Genomic DNA, 19,811 nt, shown 5'->3' with positions numbered 1-19,811 from the left:
TAATTAGATTAATGTATTGGGAAGAAATGCACAGTTCACATGTGCATTTTATTTGAACTAAAGAAACACAAGATCTGCTTCGTATCAAGATAAATATCTTGATGCACCATATGAATGATGCAATGGTGTTGTGGTAATCACAAAATAAAATGTATGAACCTGGTACACGTTCCTTCCAGTATCTCAGTCGAAGCAAAATGCTGAAATACAATTGCATACATATGTCATTGTCCCCATGGTGTTATCCATTGGAAAATCATACGTCTTTGCGTTTTGGCTGTCAATGCTCTATTCAGGTAGCAGTTAAGAGAAAGGTTGAAGGATTGGACAATGTTACTAGGTGTCCTCCAGACTATTAAAATGCCCCACAATACTGTAGCTCCCATGTAAGCATTGAGTTAGAACAGCATCTGTTTTTCTTGACAGCTAAAATCTTGAGAAGTTTGAACTCCGAACTAAGTTAAGATTAAACTTTTCAGGTATGGAGAAATGCAGAAATATAACAGAGGGCTCTAAAAGCAGTTCAGCATCTTCCTTCCACTGAAATTATTTCATCGTCCAGCAGAAACACGAGCATTTTTAGGATGGTAACTTGTAACCAGTGGAGTGACTCGTAGACATTTACAGATGGAGACCATTCTTTCCACCATGACAGCACTACTCAGCAATGATCTGACCAGACTAGTCCCATTTTCCAGCAATTGGCCCATCACCTTGGTGGCTGTGGAAAACACACACATGAATGACTAACTACCTCTTTGATGTTACAAGATATTTTGATGCAACTGCCCTTTCAGGCTTGAGAGTGTGTTGCTGGAAAAGCATAGCAGGTCAGAGCGTCTGAGGAGAGGAAAATCAACATTTCAGGCAGGAGCCCTTTCAAGCAGTGAGTTCCAGCCTCCTACCAACTTCGAGGTGAAAAAATTCCTCCTAACTCTTCAATCTTTTATCTTAAATCCATGTCCTCCAGCTACTGACTTCTAACAGAAAAGATACCTTCCTATCCATCGCTACTCCCTTACCACCTGATGCCTGGAGGAAGAAAGCTTCATCTTCCACCTCGGGACCATTCAGCCCCATGGCATCAATGTGGATTTCACCAGTTTCCTCATTTTCCCACCCCTTACCTTACCCCAGTTCCAACTTTCCAGCTCAGCAGCGTCCTCATGACCTGTCCCATCTGTCCATCTTCCTTCCCACCTATTCGCTCCATCCTCCCCTCTGACCTATCACCTTTACCCCCACCTCCATCCGCCTATTGCACTCTCCGCAACTTTCCACCTCAGCCTCCACGCCCTCCCACTTATCTCTCCACTCCCGAGGCTCCCAGCCTGAAACCATGGTGGTCAGTTCCCGGCAATCCTGGGAGAGGCCCCACTTCAAATGCTTGGCAAAGGGATCACCCTTCTCACCTCCTGGACGGATGGCTTCTGAGGAAGTGTTGTGTGTTTCAGTACTTATGGTCAGAATTAGCAAATTATGATACTGGTAGTGAGGGATATCAGTGGAGTTGGGGTGGGAAGCAGTCATTAATATTTTAATGGCTTAGCTGTTGATGGGTTGACAAATGTATTGTTCATCCACCCAGGAGGTGGGAAGGGTGGTCCCTTTGTCAAGCGTTTGAGTTGGGGCCTCTCCCAGGATTGCCGGGAACTGGCCACCATAGTTTCCATGGTGACAAGCTGGATAAATTAAGCCCAATAACTTAATCCTCTCGATCAAAGTGCTTTCCGCTATCTCGTCAGTTTTAGTTGTCTCTTTCTTCTGACTGTCGTGAAGATAAGGCCCAAGCTTCCAAAAATTAGAGGGATGAGGGAATAGGTCAGGGTGAGTGGGCAATTGGCTGAGGGAGAATGTCAAAGGCACCTCAGCTCCCCTCTTCCCTTAAATGCCTGAAGACCCCTGCTGCCAGATGTGGAAGATTTACCACCAGTTGAATAGTTTGCATGATTGGGGCCTCTGACACAGAGCTCAGTAGCTGCTGCATCATCCCCACACAAGAGTCAGAAATTTGTAAAGATCACCCATTGTCCTCTCCACACCTCCCCAACCCTACCAAACAATCCACTGAAAAAAATTAGTACAATTCTCTAAGCATAATGGATATTCAGAGATGTGGAACCAAGAACAATGAGTGGGACTGAACTACATCTCAGCTGTGAACTAATTGAACAGTGAAAGGGGCTCAGTGGACTACTCCTTTTCCTACTCCAGTTCCTATTTGCAAAAGGAACAAATGTGTTGTGAGAAAAAGGTTTATCACTCAGTGAGCAGTTAGGGTTTGGAATGCACCCCCTGGAAATGTGGGGGAAGCAGGTTCAATTGAGGCATTCAAGAGGGCATTGCATGATTACCTGGATAGAAATGGCATGCAGGGTCATAAGGGAGAGGCAGGAGATTGGTCCTAGGTAATGGTGTTCATTTGAAGAGCCAGTGCTGACATGACGGGCTGATTGGGACCTCTGCTCTTTGTAATATACAGATAATTGGAGGTGGATTGATTCGTAACTTTGCAGATGATACAAAAATTGTTGGAGTGTTGGACTGTGAAGAAGATTATCAAAGGACACAGCAGGCTATAGACCAGTTGGAAAGTTGAGAAAGTTGAGAAGTTGCTTTCGAGAAATGGCAGATGGAGTTTAATCTGGAGAAGTGTGTGAGATGATACATTTTAGGAGGTTAAGTAAAGAGGAAAGTATACAATAAATTACAGGACCCTTTGGCAGAGGGTGTGGCATTGATGTGCAGAGGGATATTGGGGTGCAAGTCCATAGCACCCTGAAAGTGGCAACACAAGTGAATAAGGTGGTAAAGAAGGTACATGGCAGATTTGCCTTCATCAGTTGGGACATTGAGTATAAAAGTTGTCAAGTGATGTTGCAGCTTGTATAAAAATTTAGTTAGGCCACTTTTCAAGTATTGTGTGCAGTTCTGATCACAACACTATCGGAAGGACGTGATGGCTTTGGAAAGGATGTAAAAGAGGTTTATCTAGATATTGCATGGATTGGAGTGTATTGACTATAAGGACAGGTTGAAATGGCAATTTACATCCAAGATATGAGTGGCTGGGAGGGGACCTTGTAGGTGATAACTTACTGTTATATGGACACACTTGGAACAAGGAGCAAGCCTGTATGATTCTAATAGAGCTCCTTGCTACCTATTTCCCAGAGAGGCCACTCCGAGAACAGCTCCTTATGCATTTAAAGAAGGGCATGTATATGAGCTATCAATGGGGAAAGTTACCTGGGAAATATTGGTTGGTTAAACACCTGGTTTCCCTCAGTGGACTGGATTAAAATAGCTCTTTTTTTAATTTTATTTTTAAAATTGCTCTTTTTAAACATGGTCTTAAGTTTTGTGGCACTGTGGTAATGTCCCTGTCCCTATCCCTAGGCAAGGAAACATGTTGAACAGGTTGATAAGAAAATATCTTGCCAATGATAGACCCGCCATGAGGTAGATGGCAATCCAGGGAGTCAGGCTTATACTCTAGGGAGATGGGTTCAAATCCCACCATACAGCATCTGGTGAAATTTCTATTTAGTTAATGATTCACCATCATTGACCTTAGCTGTATAAATCTTCAGTTCGGTCACATTTTGAGTAATGTGTGCAGTTCTACTTACGACAACATAGGAAGGATGTATAGGCCTTTTTGAAAAGGATGCAAAAGAATTTTACCAGGATGTTGCTGGATTGGAGTGTATTAGCTATATGGAAAAGTTGGACAAACTTGGATTGTTTTCGCTAGAGTGTGTAAGACAAGGGTGACCTGATAGCAGTGTAAAAAATTATGAGAGGCATGGATAGGGTGGATAGTCAGAGTCTCTTTGTCAGAGTACAAATGTCACACACAAGGGAACCTGAGTTCAAAGTGACAGAGGGAAAAGTTTAAAGGAAATGTGTGAGGCAAGTTTGTTTTACACAGAAGTGGGGGTGCCTGGAACGAACTGTCAGGAGAGGTGGTAGAGGCAGATACATTTGTAAGAGGCATTTAGACAGAGACATGAACACAAATAGAGAGATATAGGCGAAAGGGAGGACTGCGGATGCTGGAGATTAGAGTAGAGAGTGGGGTGCTGGAAAAGCACAGCAGATCGGGCAGCATCCGAGGAGCAGGAGAATTGACGTTTCGGGCAAAAGCCCTTCATCAGGAATGAGGTTGGGAGCCTAAGGAGGTGGAGAGATAAATAGGAGGGGTGGGGTGGGGGTGAGGTAGTTGAGAGCGCAATAGGTGAATGGAGGCAGGGGTAATAGTGATAGGTCTCCCCAATGTAGAGGAGACCACATCGGGAGCAACAGATACAGTAAATGACATGTGGAAGTGCAGGTGAAACTTTGATGGATGTGGAAGGCCCTCCAGTGGGGCCTTGGACAGAGGTGAGGGGGGAGGTATGGGTGCAGGTTTTGCAATTCCAGCGGTGGCATTGGAAGGTGCCAGGAGGGGAGGGTGGGGTGGTGGGCGGGGAGGCATAGACCTGACAAGGGAGTTGCGGAGGATTGGGTCTTTACGGAAAGCAGATAGGGGTGGGGAGGGAAATATATCTCTGGTGACTTGTAGATGGCAGAAATGGCGGAGATGATGCAATGTGTACAAAGGTTGGTGGGGTGGAAGGTGAGGACCGGGGTATTCTGTCCTTGTTGCAGTTGGAGGGGTGAGGTTCATCATTGCGTTGGAGGGCATCATCAACCATGTGGGAGGGGAAATTACGGTCTTTAAAGAAGGAGGCCTTCTGATTGTGTTCTGTGGTGGAACTGATCCTCCTGGGAGCAGATGCGGTGGAAGCGGAGGAATTGGGAATAAGGAATAGCATTCTTACAGGAGGCAGGGTGGGAGGAGGTGCAGTCCAGGTAGCTGTGGGGCAGGAGCAGGCCGAGATGATCGGTCGACCAGGGTAGTCAGGTTTGAGGATCTTGGGTAGGAGGTAGAACCAGGCGGTGCAGGGTTCCCAGACTATGAGTTTGGAAGCTGTGGGTGGAAGACCCCTGAGGTGATGAGGTTGTCTTTGGTCTGGGAGATGATGGTTTGGTGATGGGAGGTGAGGTCGTAGTCGAGAGGGCAGTAGGAGGAGGTGTCTTCAAGTTGGCACCCGGCTTCAGCGGTGTAGAGGTCAGTGCGCCAAACTACTGCTGCATGCCACCTTGTCCATTAGTTTGTTGGTGAGGTTGGGGTTGGAACTGAGGGAGTGGAGGGCTGTGTGGTGTGAGGGCAGGAGGTTGGAGTGGGTGAGAGGGGTCGACAGGTTGAGGTGGTCAATGTCGCAGCGACAGTTGGAATTAAAGAGATCAAGGGCGGGTAACATGGGATGTCCGGGTAGATGGGGTGTCTTGGAGGTGGGCAAAGGGGTCCTCGGAAGGTGGGTGGGAGTCTTGATGGAAAACATAAGCTCACATGGTAAGCACTGATGTGGGCTGAAGGGATTGTTTATTTGCTGTGCTGCTCTGTGTCTATGACATGGCCTCCTTCTGTGTTGGAATACTTCTGTGGAGTACTCTGTGATTTGTACCCATGTACATCCAGTCAACTGTGACCGCCTTGAGGCATGAATGACTGGATACCCAGCTGCCATTTCTCCCCTTGGAAAGGAATGAGAATAAAAAGGGGAAGAGCAGTGATGTGCTGCAAATCTCCTCTTGGGTCTGGAATCTAAAATAGGGGGAAATTAAGGGGTCTCCTATTTAAGATGGAAATGACCAAGAGTGTCTTCTTCAGAGTGTCATTATCTGTGGAATTCTCTTACACAAAAAGCGACAAAGATTGAGTTTCTGTGTAAGAGAATTCCAAAGATAATAACAAAGATTGAGTTATTCCAGACTGAAAGAAACGCTCAAGCAACAAGGGAACCCAAGGATTTGAGGATAGGAAAGTTAGTGGATTCGGGTCACGTTTAGATCAATATGATCTTCCTTTTTCATTCACTCATGGGATGTGGATATTACTGGCTAGGCCAGCAGTTGTTGACCATCCCGAGTGCCCTTGAGAAGATGTTGGTGAAATGTCTTCTTGAACCACTGCTGTTCATGTGCTGTATTATCCGAATTTGAACAAGTACCTCATGTCATAGTGATATGAATATGATGTGAAGTGAATAGTTAATCACTTTGTGGAAATTCCTTGTTGCTGACAAGGGCAGCATCTTTGAAAAGAAAGCATAATGACAACTTGTCAGCACAATCAGAATGGACAATTAATGGGGCGCCGTGGTGGCTCAGTGGTTAGAACTGCTGCTTCACCATGCCAAGAACCTGGGTTCGATTCCAGCCTCAGGTGACCATCTGTATGGTGAACCGCCCATGCTAAATTGCCCACAGTGTTTAGGGATGTGTAGGTTAGGTGTAATAGTCAGGGGAAATGTAAAGTGATTGGGTAGGGGAATAGGTCTGGGTGGTATAGTCTTTGGAGGGTCGGTGTGGGCTTGTTGGGCCTGTTTCCACACTGTGGGGATTCTCTGCATGGGTGTTTGCTTGTGTCACCTACATGTTGAAAATAGATCACTTAAAAATAAATGGTCCTGAATCTTTGTGGAAGCAAACAATGTGGACCTAGCTTATAGTAGACCTGTATTCGACTGACAGTGAGTTACACAGAAGAGCAAATTGCACTTATATAGTATCTGAAATGAAACAAAATGTCCAAAGGCACAGAGTAATATTAGATGAAATATGACACCCAATCACACAAAGAGATATTCGAACAGGTGGGAGAGAGAATCCATCATAGAATCCCTACAGCATGCAAGCAGACCATTCAGCCCATCAAGTCCGTACCAACTCTCCAACGAGCATCCCACCCAGACCCTAACCCTGTAAGCCTGCATTTCCCGTGGCTAATCCATCTAACCTGCACATCTCTGGACTTTGGACTTCATACAGACAGTCGCCAGAGGCTGGAATTGAACCCAGGTCCCTGGCACTGTGAGGCAGCAGTGCTGACCACTGAGCCAGCGTCTGCTGTGCTTAAGAAATGCCTGAAGAGGGTAAAAGGTAACATTGTCAAAGTCTTACCAGACCATAGGGCTGTTTTCTCATTAGTTTTTTATTTGTTACTCATTCATTGGATATGGGCGTCGTTGGCTAGGTGGCATTTATTGCCTAGTGAGTAATGAAGAGTCAACCACATTAGACCATAAGACCATAAGACATAGGAGCGGAAGTAAGGCCATTCGGCCCATCGAGTCCACTCCGCCATTCAATCATGGCTGATGGGCATTTCAACTCCACTTACCCGCATTCTCACCGTAGCCCTTAATTCCTTGCGACATCAGGAGTTTATCAATTTCTACCTTGAAGACATTTAGCGTCCCAGCCTCCACTGCACTCTGTGGCAATGAATTCCACAGGCCCACCACTCTCTGGCTGAAGAAATGTCTCCGCATTTCTGTTCTGAATTTACCCCCTCTAATTCTAAGGCTGTGTCCATGGGTCCTAGTCTCCTCGCCTAACGGAAACAATTTCCTAGGATCCACCCTCTCCAAGCCATGTATTATCTTGTAAGTTTCTATTAGATCTCCCCTTAATCTTCTAAACTCCAATGAATACAATCCCAGGATCCTCAGCCGTTCCTCATATGTTAGACCTACCATTCCAGGGATCATCCGTGTGAATCTCCGCTGGACACGCTCCAGTGCCAGTATGTTCTTCCTGAGGTGTGGGGACCAAAACTGGACACAGTACTCCAAATGGGGCCTAACCAGAGATTTATAAAGTCTCAGTAGCACAACAGTGCTTTTATATTCCAATCACCTTGAGATAATTGACAACATTGCATTCGCTTTCTTAATCACGGACTCAACCTGCATGTTTACCTTTAGAGAATCCTCAACTAGCACTCCCAGATCCCTCTGTACTTTGGCTTTATGAATGTTCTCACCGTTTAGAAAGTAGTCCATGTTTCTATTCTTTTTTCCAAAGTGCAAGACCTCGCATTTGCTCACATTGAATTCCATCAGCCATTTCCTGGACCACTTCTCCAAACTGTCTAAATCCTTCTGCAGCCTCCACACTTCCTCAGTACTACCTGCCTGTCCACCTAACTTTGTATCATCAGCAAACTTTGCTAGAATGTCCGCAGTCCCTTCATCCAGATCATTAATATATAATGTGAACAGCTGCGGCCCGAACACTGAACCCTGTGGGACACCGCTTGTCACCGGTTGCCATTCCGAAAAAGAACCTCTTATCCCAACTCTCTGCCTTCTGTCAGACAGCCAATCCTCAATCCATACTAGTAGCTCACCTCGAACACCATGGGCCCTCACCTTGCTCAGCAGCCTCCCGTGTGGCACCTTATCAAAGGCCTTTTGGAAGTCTAGGTAGACCACATCCACTGGGTTTCCCCGGTCTAACCTACTTGTCACCTCTTCAAAGAACTCCAACAGGTTTGTCAGGCACGACCTCCCCTTACTAAATCCATGTTGACTTGTTCTAATCCGACCCTGCTCTTTCAAAAATTTAGAAACCTCATCCTTAATGATGGATTCTAGAATTTTACCAACAACCGAGGTTCGGCTAATTGGCCTATAATTTTCCATCTTTTGTTTTGATCCTTTCTTGAACAAGGGGGTTACAACAGCGATCTTCCAATCATCCGGGACTTTCCCTGACTCCAGTGACTTTTGAAAGATCTCAACCAATGCCTCCGCTATTTCCTCAGCTACCTCCCTCAGAACTCTAGGATGTAACCCATCAGGGCCAGGAGATTTATCAATTTTAAGACCTTTTAGCTTTTCTAGCACTTTCTCTTTTGTAATGGCAACCATACTCAACTCAGCCCCCTGACTCCCTTTAATTGTTGGGATATTACTCATGTCTTCCACTGTGAAGACTGATGCAAAGTACTTATTAAGTTCTTCTGCTATTTCCTTATCTCCCATCACTCGGCTTCCAGCATCAGTTTGAAGTGGCCCAATGTCTACTTTTGCCTGTCGTTTGTTTCTTATGTATTGAAAGAAACTTTTACTATCATTTCTAATATTACTGGCTCGCCTACCTTCATATTTGATCCTCTCCTTCCTTATTTCTCTCTTTGTTATCCTCTGTTTGTTTTTGTAGCCTTCCCAATCTTCTGATTTCCCAGTGCTCTTGGCCACTTTATAGGATCTCTCTTTTTCTTTCATAGATTTCCTGACTTCCTTTGTCAGCCATGGCTGTCTAATCCCTCCCCGGATAATCTTTCTCTTCTTGGAGATGAACCTCTGTACAAGTGTCCTCAATTATACCCACAAACTCCTGCCATTTTTGCTCTACTGTCTTCCCCGCTAGGCTCTGCTTCCAGTCTATCTTCGTCAGTTCCTCTCTCATGCCCTCAGAATTACCTTTATTTAACTGTAACACCATTACATCCGATTTTGCCTTCTCTCTTTCAAACTGCAGACTGAACTCTACCATATTATGGTCACTGCTTCCTAAGTGTTCCCTTACTTTAAGATTTTTTATAAAGTCTGGTTCATTACATAGCACTAGGTCCAGAATAGCCTGCTCCCTTGTGGGCTCCATGACATGCTGTTCCAAAAAGCCATCCTGTAAGCATTCCATGAATTCCCTTTCTTTGGATCCACTGGCAACATTATTTACCCAGTCCACCTGCATGTTGAAGTCTCCCATGATCACTGTGACCTTGCCTTTCTGACATGCCTTCTCTATTTCCCGGTACATGTTGCGCCCCTGGTCCTGATCACTGTTAGGAGGCTTGCACATAACTCCCACTATGGTTTTTTTGCCTTTGTGGTTCCTCAATTCCACCCACACAGACTCCACATCATCCGACGCTATGTCATTCAGCACCATAGATTTAATTTTGTTCTTAACTAACAAGGCAACCCCGTCCCCTCTGCCCACCTCCCTGTTTTTTCGATAAGTTGAAAACCCTTGCATGTTTAACTGCCAGTCCTGACCCCCCTGTAACCACGTCTCTGTGATCCCTACCACATCATAATCATTCACAATGATCTGTGCCATTAGTTCGTCTGCTTTGTTATGAATGCTACGAGCATTCAGGTAAAGTGCCTTGATGCTAACATTGGTGTGGGTCTGGCATCACATGCAGACTGGACCAGGTAAGGACAGTAGTTTCCTTCCCAAGAGGACATTAGTGAACCACATGGGTTTTTCATGACAATTGATCATCATTAGACTCTTATTTACAAAATTTATTTTTTGAATTCATGGTGGGATTCAAACTCAGGTCCCCAGAACATTACGTGGGTCTCTGGGTTAGTAGCCCAGTGATCATACCACCAGGCCATCAGCTCCCCAGGCAATGTGAGTGACAACTGAGGGTCACCACACCTCAGGCAAGGGGAGAGGCTGAAAAGGAGAATCTTTCATAGTCACCTCAGCTGGAATTAAACCCATGCTGTCTGTGTCACTCTGCATTACAAACATGACTAGCTAGCCAACTTAGCTAACCAACACTCATTGCAGGAGCAAGACAGAAATGGACGGCAGAGAGGTTTTGTGAAGGAATTCCAAAGCTGTGGGCCTGAAGCTGCTGAAAGGAACAGCCACCAAGCATGAAGGGATTAAAGCATGGAAGTAGGCAAGAGATTGGGACAAGAGGAGTGTTGAGATTTGGGAATGTTGTTGGGAAGTTGGTGGCGACAGGGAGGGACAAGGCCAAGAGGGATTTGGACAGATGGATGAGGGCTTTAAAGAGAAAATGAGGTCTGCAGATGCTGGAGATCAGAGACGGAAATGTGTTGCTGGAGAAGCGCAGCAGGTCAGGCAGCATCTAGGGAACAGGAGAATCGACGTTTCGGGCATTAGCCCTTCTTCAGGAAGGCTTCTTGAGGGCTTTAAAGCCAAAGTACTGCTGACTCAACATCGATGTGTTATACTCTATAACAAAGGTAGGAGAGTGATTGATGGCTTTAAATACTATATCCAAATATCTTTGGATTCGAGGCAAATATCTTTATCAATTTTTGCAATTCATATTCTAACAACATTTGGGCTGATTGCTGCCAGAGAGCTGTTGCGGAATGAAGAGGGTGAATCAGTGAAGGAGACTGCAGGCACCCAGTGAAATTTGCTTGGGAACAAAATTGCCTTGTTGCTATCTTTAATCTTCATAGCTGATCAGCTGATCTTTGTTTGTCTGTTCAGCTTAGTAGCCCCTGAATAGATTGTAATCATTGAAAATTGGTGCAGAATGAATGCTGGATAGGTACTGAAGTGCGCGTCGGCTTGTATTTTCTGAACAAGCAGCAGGAGTTTGTTTTATTCATTCATTCAGGGGATGTGGGTGTCGCTGGTTGGGCCAGCACTTGTTGTTCGTCCCTAATTGAGCTTGAGAATCGCGTGAATCCTTTTTCATTCATTCAAACAGAGTTCCAATGGTGCTTTCTAAAATAACTCCAGAAAGGCCAGTATCCCATCACCAAGTCACTCTTTATTCACCCGTGCATAGTACATGACAGTGACTCAGCTAGCTCAGAGCCAACATGTATTGCCCATCCCTAATAGTTCAGAGGGCAGTTAAGAGTCAACTACATGAGGTCAGGAGTCATGTGTCGGCCAGACCAGGTGAGGATAACGAATTTCCTTCCCTGAAGTGCATTCGTGAATCAAATGGGTTTCCCCACCCCCAACAATTTGCAATGGTTTCATGGTCATCGTAAGCTTTTTAATTCCAGACTATTACTGAATTGAAATTCTACCATCTGCATGGCAGGATTTGAACCTAGGTCCCCAGAACATTACCTGGGTCTCTGGATTAATAGCCCAGTGATAATACTACTAGGCCATCAACCGCCAGCTTGGGGCTCTATGTGTTCTGAAGAAAGGTCCTGGACCTAAAATATTAACCCTGTTCCTCTCTCCATTTCACGAGACCAGCTGAGTTTCTCCAGCAATTTCAGATTTTGTTTCGGATTTCCAGCCTCCACAGTTCTTTGTTTTATATTACTGAGTTGGCTGATCAGCAAGGTCATTGGATAGTGAAGCAGGTCTCCTCCTGCTCTTATATTCTGTCCTTCTGTGTTAAGCCATGAGTAAATGCGATTTTTTGTTCCGAGGGAGTCCCACATGCACGCACACATAATGCAACCAATAGGTTCAGTATCAATTTCCAAAAGCCTGCCAGTTAACACAACCAATACATCTGTATGTCTTAAGAATGATGGTCAGCCATCTGCACAAGGCAACATTTGAACAAGCTAAGCATAACCATAGGTCAATGTACAAATCAATGATTGGTTGCTGTACTGAAAGAGAGAGAGAGCGAGCAGTGTAAGTAAGGCCTCATGTCATTGAGTATTTCTAAATGCCCATCCCTACTGTGGTAGAATTGTGTGGACCTATTTGTTCTAGCAATTGCTATGAATCATGCTTGGAATCACAGCATGGTGAAGTTGATTCAGACATATACGGCTTTCCCAGGTGTGCAGTCAAAGAATTGAAATTATGTTTGTTTTCATTGAATAAATACACCCAGGAATATTTGTGTTTGAATTGTCAGTCTTTTGCGCAAGAATGCTTGGGTGAACCTGATGTTTTTTTAATTGAATGCATGATAAATCCTGGATAAATGTTAACATTTTAACTCATTAAATTATGGAAGATTTATTGGTATTTATTTAGCAGTGTGGCTGCCAATTTTACAAGAACATACTGTGAGACGTATTTTATTTTGCCCTCAATAGTGCAGCAGTCTCTGGTTGGATCTATGCAGAGAATTTTTATTTGGCAAATTTCCATTGATTAATAATCCCAGTTTTCTGAAGGTTTGTTGATGTGTTCTATGTCAAACTTAAAGGAATAGCTTGGGCAGATGCAGGGAAGATGTTTCTCCTGGTTGGGGTCTCCAGAACCAGGGCCACAATTTAAAGATGAGCGAGATCCCACTTAGGTCTGAGAATAGGAGAATATCTTTTACTCAGAGCGTTTGCAATCCTCAGTCAGTTCTCAGCGCAATGTTTGAGTATGTTCAAGGGAAAGATTGTTAGATTTCTGATTACCAGTACCCATGGTATACAGTGTTTTTAAAAATATTTTATCAAACTGTATGGTTGTTTGGTGACCCAGTGGTTAGCACTGCTACCTTACAGTGCCTAGGACCCGGGTTCAATTCTAGCCCCTGACAGACTGTCTGTGTCTGTGTAGGTTTCCTCTGGGTGCTCCAGTTTCCTCCCGCAGTCCAAAGATGTACAGGTTAGGTGAATTGGCTATGCTAAATTGCCCTTAGTGTTCAGGGATGTGTAGATTAGGTGCATTAGTCAGGGGTAAAGGTAGAGTAATAGGGAATGATTTTGGGTAGGATAGTCTTTGGAGGGTTGGTGTGGACTTGTTGGAATTTGATACAAAATACAAACAGTCAACAGATGTGGAGGTGCTGGTGTTGGACTAGGGTGGACAAAGTTAAAAATCCCATGACACCAGGTTATAGTCCCACAGGTTTATTTGGAAGCACTAGCTTTCGGAGCGCTGCTCCTTCGTCAAGTGGACTAGCTGATGAGGGACCAGTGCTGTGAAAGCTTTTACTTCCAAATAAACCTGGTGCAGTGTAACCTGGTGTCATGTGATTTTTAAACAGAGAACAATAAACAGCAATTTACAGGGGAAAGTGATGGCAAAGCCAAACCCCAAATCCCACTGTCCAACCAATTCACAGGGAAATGTGGACGGATCCCAAATCCCACCTTAATTTACCAAAGAAGAAACAGTAGACACAAAAACATGCAAAACACTCTGATCAGCCAAACAGTAAAACAATGCATGTTACACAGAGAGCCCTGGTAAACCAGCGAATGGCCTGCCCCTGCCACTTCTCGGCCACTCGAAGGCAGCCGGCAGCTACGTCCCTTCCAGTTCTTGGTCTGCCCTAACACACCTCTGGCCACCACTCAGACAATCTGTTCAGGTACCTTTCCAGGACAACAGCACTTGGGACGGCCGACCCGCTTTCCTATTCTCAGTTTGCCCCGACGCATTATATGGCCCATGGACTGCCCGTTCTATATCTCCCTGGGACAATAGTGATCAGGACGGCCCACATGCCTTCTAGCTCTCAGCCCACCCCCCTCCACCTTCCAGCTTTTGCTTTACCCTGACACAACCTTCGGCCACCTCTAGGACAGCCTGTCCAGCTCCTTCCTCAGGACAATGGCACACAGGGTGGCCTACCCACCTTCCAGTTCCCAGAGCGGCTGGCATCAGGATGGCCTACCCACCTTCTGGCTTTGAGTGACTGGCATCGGGATGGCCTACCCACCTTCTGGCTCTGAGTGACTGGCATCGGGATGGCCTATCCACCTTCTGGCTCTGAGTGACTGGCATCGGGGTGGCCTACCCACCTTCTGGCTCTCGGAGTGGCCTCCTCACCTTCCGGCCCTCAGGGCGACCGGCATGGGGATGGTCTACCCCACTTCCTTTCCGGTCCTCGGAGCGACTGGCATGGGGATGGCCGACCCATCTTCCAGCTCTCGGGGTGACCAGCATTTGGATGGCCTACCCACTGGCTGGCTCACTGAGTGGCAGCTTTCAGGATGACCTATGAACCTTCCGGCTCGCAGTAAGGCCTGCCAGACTCAGGGGTACACAAGACAGCACAGGTGATAAAACCAACCATCAATAATGCGGAGTCCATGCCCGTATGCGGAGTCCACATCCGTATGTGGAATCCATGCCAGTATGTGGATTCCACACCAGTATGCAGCGAATGCAGACCTCACAGCGCACACACAAGTGTTCAGTTTCTATGGAGACCTGGTCCATCCACAGAAGCCCAGGCCCACTCACAGAGACACAGTTCACTTGTAAATGTGCAGTTGACTCTCAGGGACTCAGTCGAAACACCAAAAAGTCAAAACACATGCAAAAAGAAAGTGCAGACACTAAAAACCATAATACAAGGGCTAAGACCTGCATCAAAATCAACAAAAAGAGTAACACACACAGTCTACAACCAGCCACTGAAACAACAGTTCCCCACGAGAACTGAAATACAACTGTGTGGTCAGCCAGCCCAGAAATCAGTCTCCAAGGAGGAACAACAGTAACAAGCTGGCTGTCTGGATCAGCCAATTCAGGAACCATTTACCAAAAAAAAACCAACACTAACTCACTGGCTGTGAGGCCAGCCATCTCAGAGTCAGTCACCTGAACTGAGGTGGTTCAAAATCCCCTGTTTTTATTTTTCTTTTCCTTTTTCTTTTTCATACAGTCCAGTTAAAGAAAAGACACCCAGGAACACAAAAATAAAGAATAAAAATGCTAGGAAATGTCTTATAGTCCAGGGAATTAATTTCTTCCCCACAGTACAGTGGCTGTGGCCAGCCAGCACACAATTCAGTCCTGAATTCAGGAGATTCTCTGAATCCCCGTTTATATATTTTTTTTCTTTTTCGTTTTTCTTAGGGGATTTGGAATCCATGTTTATACTTTTTCTTACCCTGCACTACCACCAGACAGCTGTTGTACTTATTTATTACCCAGCACCCATGTTGTGTGTGTGCAGGTGTGGAACATAGTGAGAAAAAATGATTGGAGGAATCTTTATTCATATTTCACCACCAGGAAGGAAACCCCTAAGTGGCCAGTGACAAGCAGTGCCCTCCTCAACAGAGCGCGGTGCTGAGTGAATCCCCTTTTTATCTTTGTATTTTTTAGCAGAACCCCAGACACCCCTTTTTTATTTTCCCCCACACTACTGCCTAACAACGGTATTGCTTATTTGTCCCCCGTATCCGTGTCGTGTCTGTGCAGATGGAGAACACAGTGAAGAACAAGTGCATAAATCTTTGTTTTATTTCACCACCAGGGAGAAAAGAAACATCCGAGTCGTCAGTGATAAGCAATGCCCTTCTCGACAGAGGGCAATGCTGAGTCAATCCCCTGTTCTATTTTTACCCCAACACCACCACCTAACTCCAGTAGTGCTTATATTTTCCCCAGCACCCATGGTGTCTGTATGCGTGAGACACAGTGAAAGGTACCAGGTGTACAAATCTTTATTCAATTTCCCCTGTTCTTTTTTCTTTTTTTTCTTTCTTCCTATGCTACCACCTAACTGTGGTAGTGCTTATTTTTTTCCCCAGCACCCATGTTGTGTGTGTGCAGACCAACACCAACACCAACACCAACACCAACACCGTCTGTGTGCATGAGACACAGTGAAAGGTACCAGGTGTACAAATCTTTAATCAATTTCCCTTTTTTTTTTCCCTTTCTTTTTCCCATGGTACACTCCTTTTTTTTCTTTTTTTTTCCTTTTTTTGTGAGACAGTGGAACTCCTGTTTTTCTTTTTTTTCTTTTCTTTAAATTTAGCCCCCACACTACCACCTAAGTGCGGTAGTGCTTATTTAGGGTTCTTGTTCTTTTTTTTTTATTTTTTTTTCCCATGGTGTGTGTGTGCAGCTGTGAGACACAGTGAGAGACACAAAGTGCACGAATCTTTATTTCCCCTTTTTTTATTGGTCAGTCAGGGCTTCCGGATTGGCCCAGGTTAACAGCCCCAATCAAGGATCTTGTAGTCAACAAGATCCACCTGATTCCAATCACTACAAGATGTTCAATCAGCCATGATCACATCGAATGCTGAGGCAAATTGGATGGGCTGAATGGACTACTTGCATTCCTATACTCGTGAGTCTTCTTTGATTTCAAAAGATGCCGCTTAGACCTGCTTATAAAAGCATAAACTACACCTTTTGTTCTTGGACTGAGCATTCTTGGTTACCCATCACAATGTAGTATTGACATTTATGACTGGTTCATTGTAAAGACACTGAATGTAAGTGATAACTCTTCAGATGTTTCAAAGCAATGGAATTCTTTTTATATGCATTGCTTTGCTCAAATGTGAAGGATTGTTGATGTCTTCCATTACTAGAGTGTACTTTGTTTCCCCGCAGCTTGTTTCTATTCTCAATAAATTCACAATGTATTCCTGTAGCTTTAACATTGAAGAATAAAAAATGTGCTTCAATCCGAAGCATAGGGCATTTCAGGAATCGTTATAAATGCATCAATTTTCATCAGTCAAAGTAGTGGGTAGTCAGCCTAAACCATCTTTGCTTCAACATTGACCTTCAGCATTAGATAGTGTGGGCTTTTGTTTCCCAAAGCTAACTTCTTTTTTGTCACATGATAAGTAGGAGCTGAAGTAGACCATTCAGCCCATCAATTCTGCTCTGCTATTCAATGAGCTAATGCCTGATCTGATAATCCTCAACACCACTTTCCTGCCCATTCCCGATCACCCTTGAACCTTCACTGATTAAAAATGCCTGTCTCAGCTACGAATGTACTTAATGACCCAGCCTTGGGAACCACCTACGGTAAAGAATTCCACAGATCGTAGAATCCGTACAGTGCCAAAAGAGGCCATTTGGCCCATCAAGACAGCACCAACCCTCTGAATGGCATCTCACCCAGATCCAGACCACCACTCTATCCCCATAACCCTGCCTTCCTCATTGCTAACCCATCTAGCCTGCACATCTGTGGGACAATTTAGCATGACCAATCCATCTAACCTGTATATCTTTGAACTGTGGAAGGAAACTGGAGCACCCAGAGGAGAGCCATGCAGACACAGGGAGAATGTGCAAATTACACACACAGTTGCCCAAGGCTGGAATTGAACCTGGGTTCCTGGTGCTAAGAGGCATCAGTGCTAACCACTAAGCCACCATGCTATCTACTGCCCCTGATTCACTACCCTCTAAGAGGGTATTTCTCAATAAAAATGTAACATGGATTTCACAGATTTAAGTGGGGGGGAGGTGAGTCTTTGTTTGAGCCAGAGGACTGCAGCTCACTGCTGAAAGGGTATTAGAAATACAATACAATACAATTCCCTCTATTCCTGATGAAGGGCTTTTGCCCGAAACGTTGATTTTCCTGCTCCTTGAATGCTGCCTGAACTGCTGTGCTTTTCTAGCACCACTCTCATCCAGAATCTGGTTTCCAGCATCTGCAGTCAGTGCTTTTACCTACTCAATTCAGCACAGCAAAGGAACACCAAATCTTCACCAATTCTAATCCTTATTTACACCCGCTACTTATTGCCTATATGCAGTTTCTATCCCTCTGTTCACCTTCCGTTCATGTGTCTATCAACTTTTACCTTAAACATTAATAACATACCTGCATCCACCACTTCCATTGGCAGTGCATTCCAACACCCCACACCTTCTGTGTGAAGAACTTTCCTTGAATTTCTCCCTTAAATAGAAACTTTTTTGCATTAAAAAAAAATAGATTTGCAACTACAAAGGAACAGACCAAGTCCTGGAAATATGGACTGGTGACCCTGACCTTTTGGACCAGACAGATGGCCCCGTTCCGTATTGCAAAGTTCAATATCTCTCAAGCTCATTGGAAACACTGGACAGCAAGTTGCGAAATGACCATTAAAAAGTCTTACGCATCTTTATTCTAAGTCATTCAATGTTGTGGTTCCATAGGTCAAAATATTTATTTTTCCCCTGTTGCTGTGTCACTAAAATGAAGGCAGTTTTAATGTGTCTGTCAACTCCATGATCCTCCTCCAATGAGTGATTGATAATACGGTGATGTTGGATGAGGGATGATTTTTGATAAGGGAAGTATTCCCAGCTGAGTGGGTTTAAATCCCATTCCTTTAACTTGAGCTCACAATCCAGGCTGATGGTACAGCAGGGATGGTGACGTGGTAATGTCACCCAGTGCATAATAGACACAAGCTCAAATCCCACCACAGCAACTGCAATTAGGAAAGTCTGAGTCTGCAAGATTCTGAAGGGGGAGGGTGAGCAGCCAGAAGTCGTGGTGCACATTGATACCAATGACATAGTTAGGAAAAGGGATAGTGGTAGCAGAGTCAGAGACATTAAGACTGTTTATGTGACTGCTGAAACAAGCACATGGATGGCAGTAAATTGAGGGTGTGTTGATCTTAGATTAAGATAAGTGCTCGTCACAATGTTGTGGGCTGAAGGGCCTGCACTGTTCTATGTTCAATTCACTGACTGAAATTTAGGTTAATGTTACCACTCCAACATATGTTTGAAAGAACATAGAGATTCAAGTTGAAATTTTGACTCTTTCTACAGTACTGAGTTTCTGCAGCACTTTGTTTGCAATAAAATCTGGAACTGGGCTGCAAGGTGGCTCAGTGTTTAGCACTATTGCCTCACAGTCCTAGGGATTTGGGTTCGATTCCAGCTTCAGGCGATTGTGTGGAATGTGCATGTTTTCCCCGTGTCTGTGTGGGTTTCCTCTGGGTGTGCCGGTTTCCCCCCTCAATCTAAAGCTGTGCAGGTTAGCTGCATTGGCCATGCTAAATTGCCAGTAGTGTCCAAGGATGTGCAGGCGAGGTGGGTTAGCCATGGGAAAAATGGTAGGGTCTGGGTGGGATGCTATTCAAAAAGGACTTGATGGGCCAAATGGCCGAGGTCCACACAGTAGCAATTCTATGAAAGTTTGTCTCAATAATGGTGACTGTGAAAGCTATCATTGATCTTGGTTTAAAAAAAAAGCCTATCTGGTTCATTAATACCCTTTAGGAAGGAAACCTACCATCATTACCTGGTCTGGCCAAATGTAACTGCAGACCCACAGCAGTCTGGCTGTTTCTTAACTTCCTTCTCACTGCCACTCCAGGGCATTTAGGGCAACTATTGATGTCCAAATGCCAGCAACAATCGCATCCGATGAAAGAATAAAGAACATGAGGTGCATTCTTTTTTGGGTGCAGTTCCCATCTGTGAATCGTGGGAGAGTCTGGGACCAGAGGACGTAATCTCAGACAAAATGGAGTGCCAATTTAAGGCTGAGATGAGGAGGAATTTCTTCTCTCCGACAGTTGTGAGTTTTTGGAACT

The 19,811-nt window shown here is 44.9% G+C and overlaps 1 protein-coding gene across 27 annotated transcripts in view; it reads left to right on the top strand.

Moving 5' to 3' along the window:
* The window catches only part of LOC122553369 (neurexin-3), a 2,038,938-nt gene that overhangs the window by 414,359 nt on the left and 1,604,768 nt on the right, over window positions 1-19,811 (top strand). The gene's annotated exons all lie outside the window — the stretch shown is intronic.

This window comes from Chiloscyllium plagiosum, unplaced genomic scaffold (assembly GCF_037043375.1).
Source record: "Chiloscyllium plagiosum isolate Xiang-an unplaced genomic scaffold, Cpla_swu_hap1 HiC_scaffold_8, whole genome shotgun sequence".
NCBI lineage: Eukaryota > Metazoa > Chordata > Chondrichthyes > Orectolobiformes > Hemiscylliidae > Chiloscyllium > Chiloscyllium plagiosum.
This window is presented reverse-complemented; position numbering and strand designations above follow the sequence as displayed.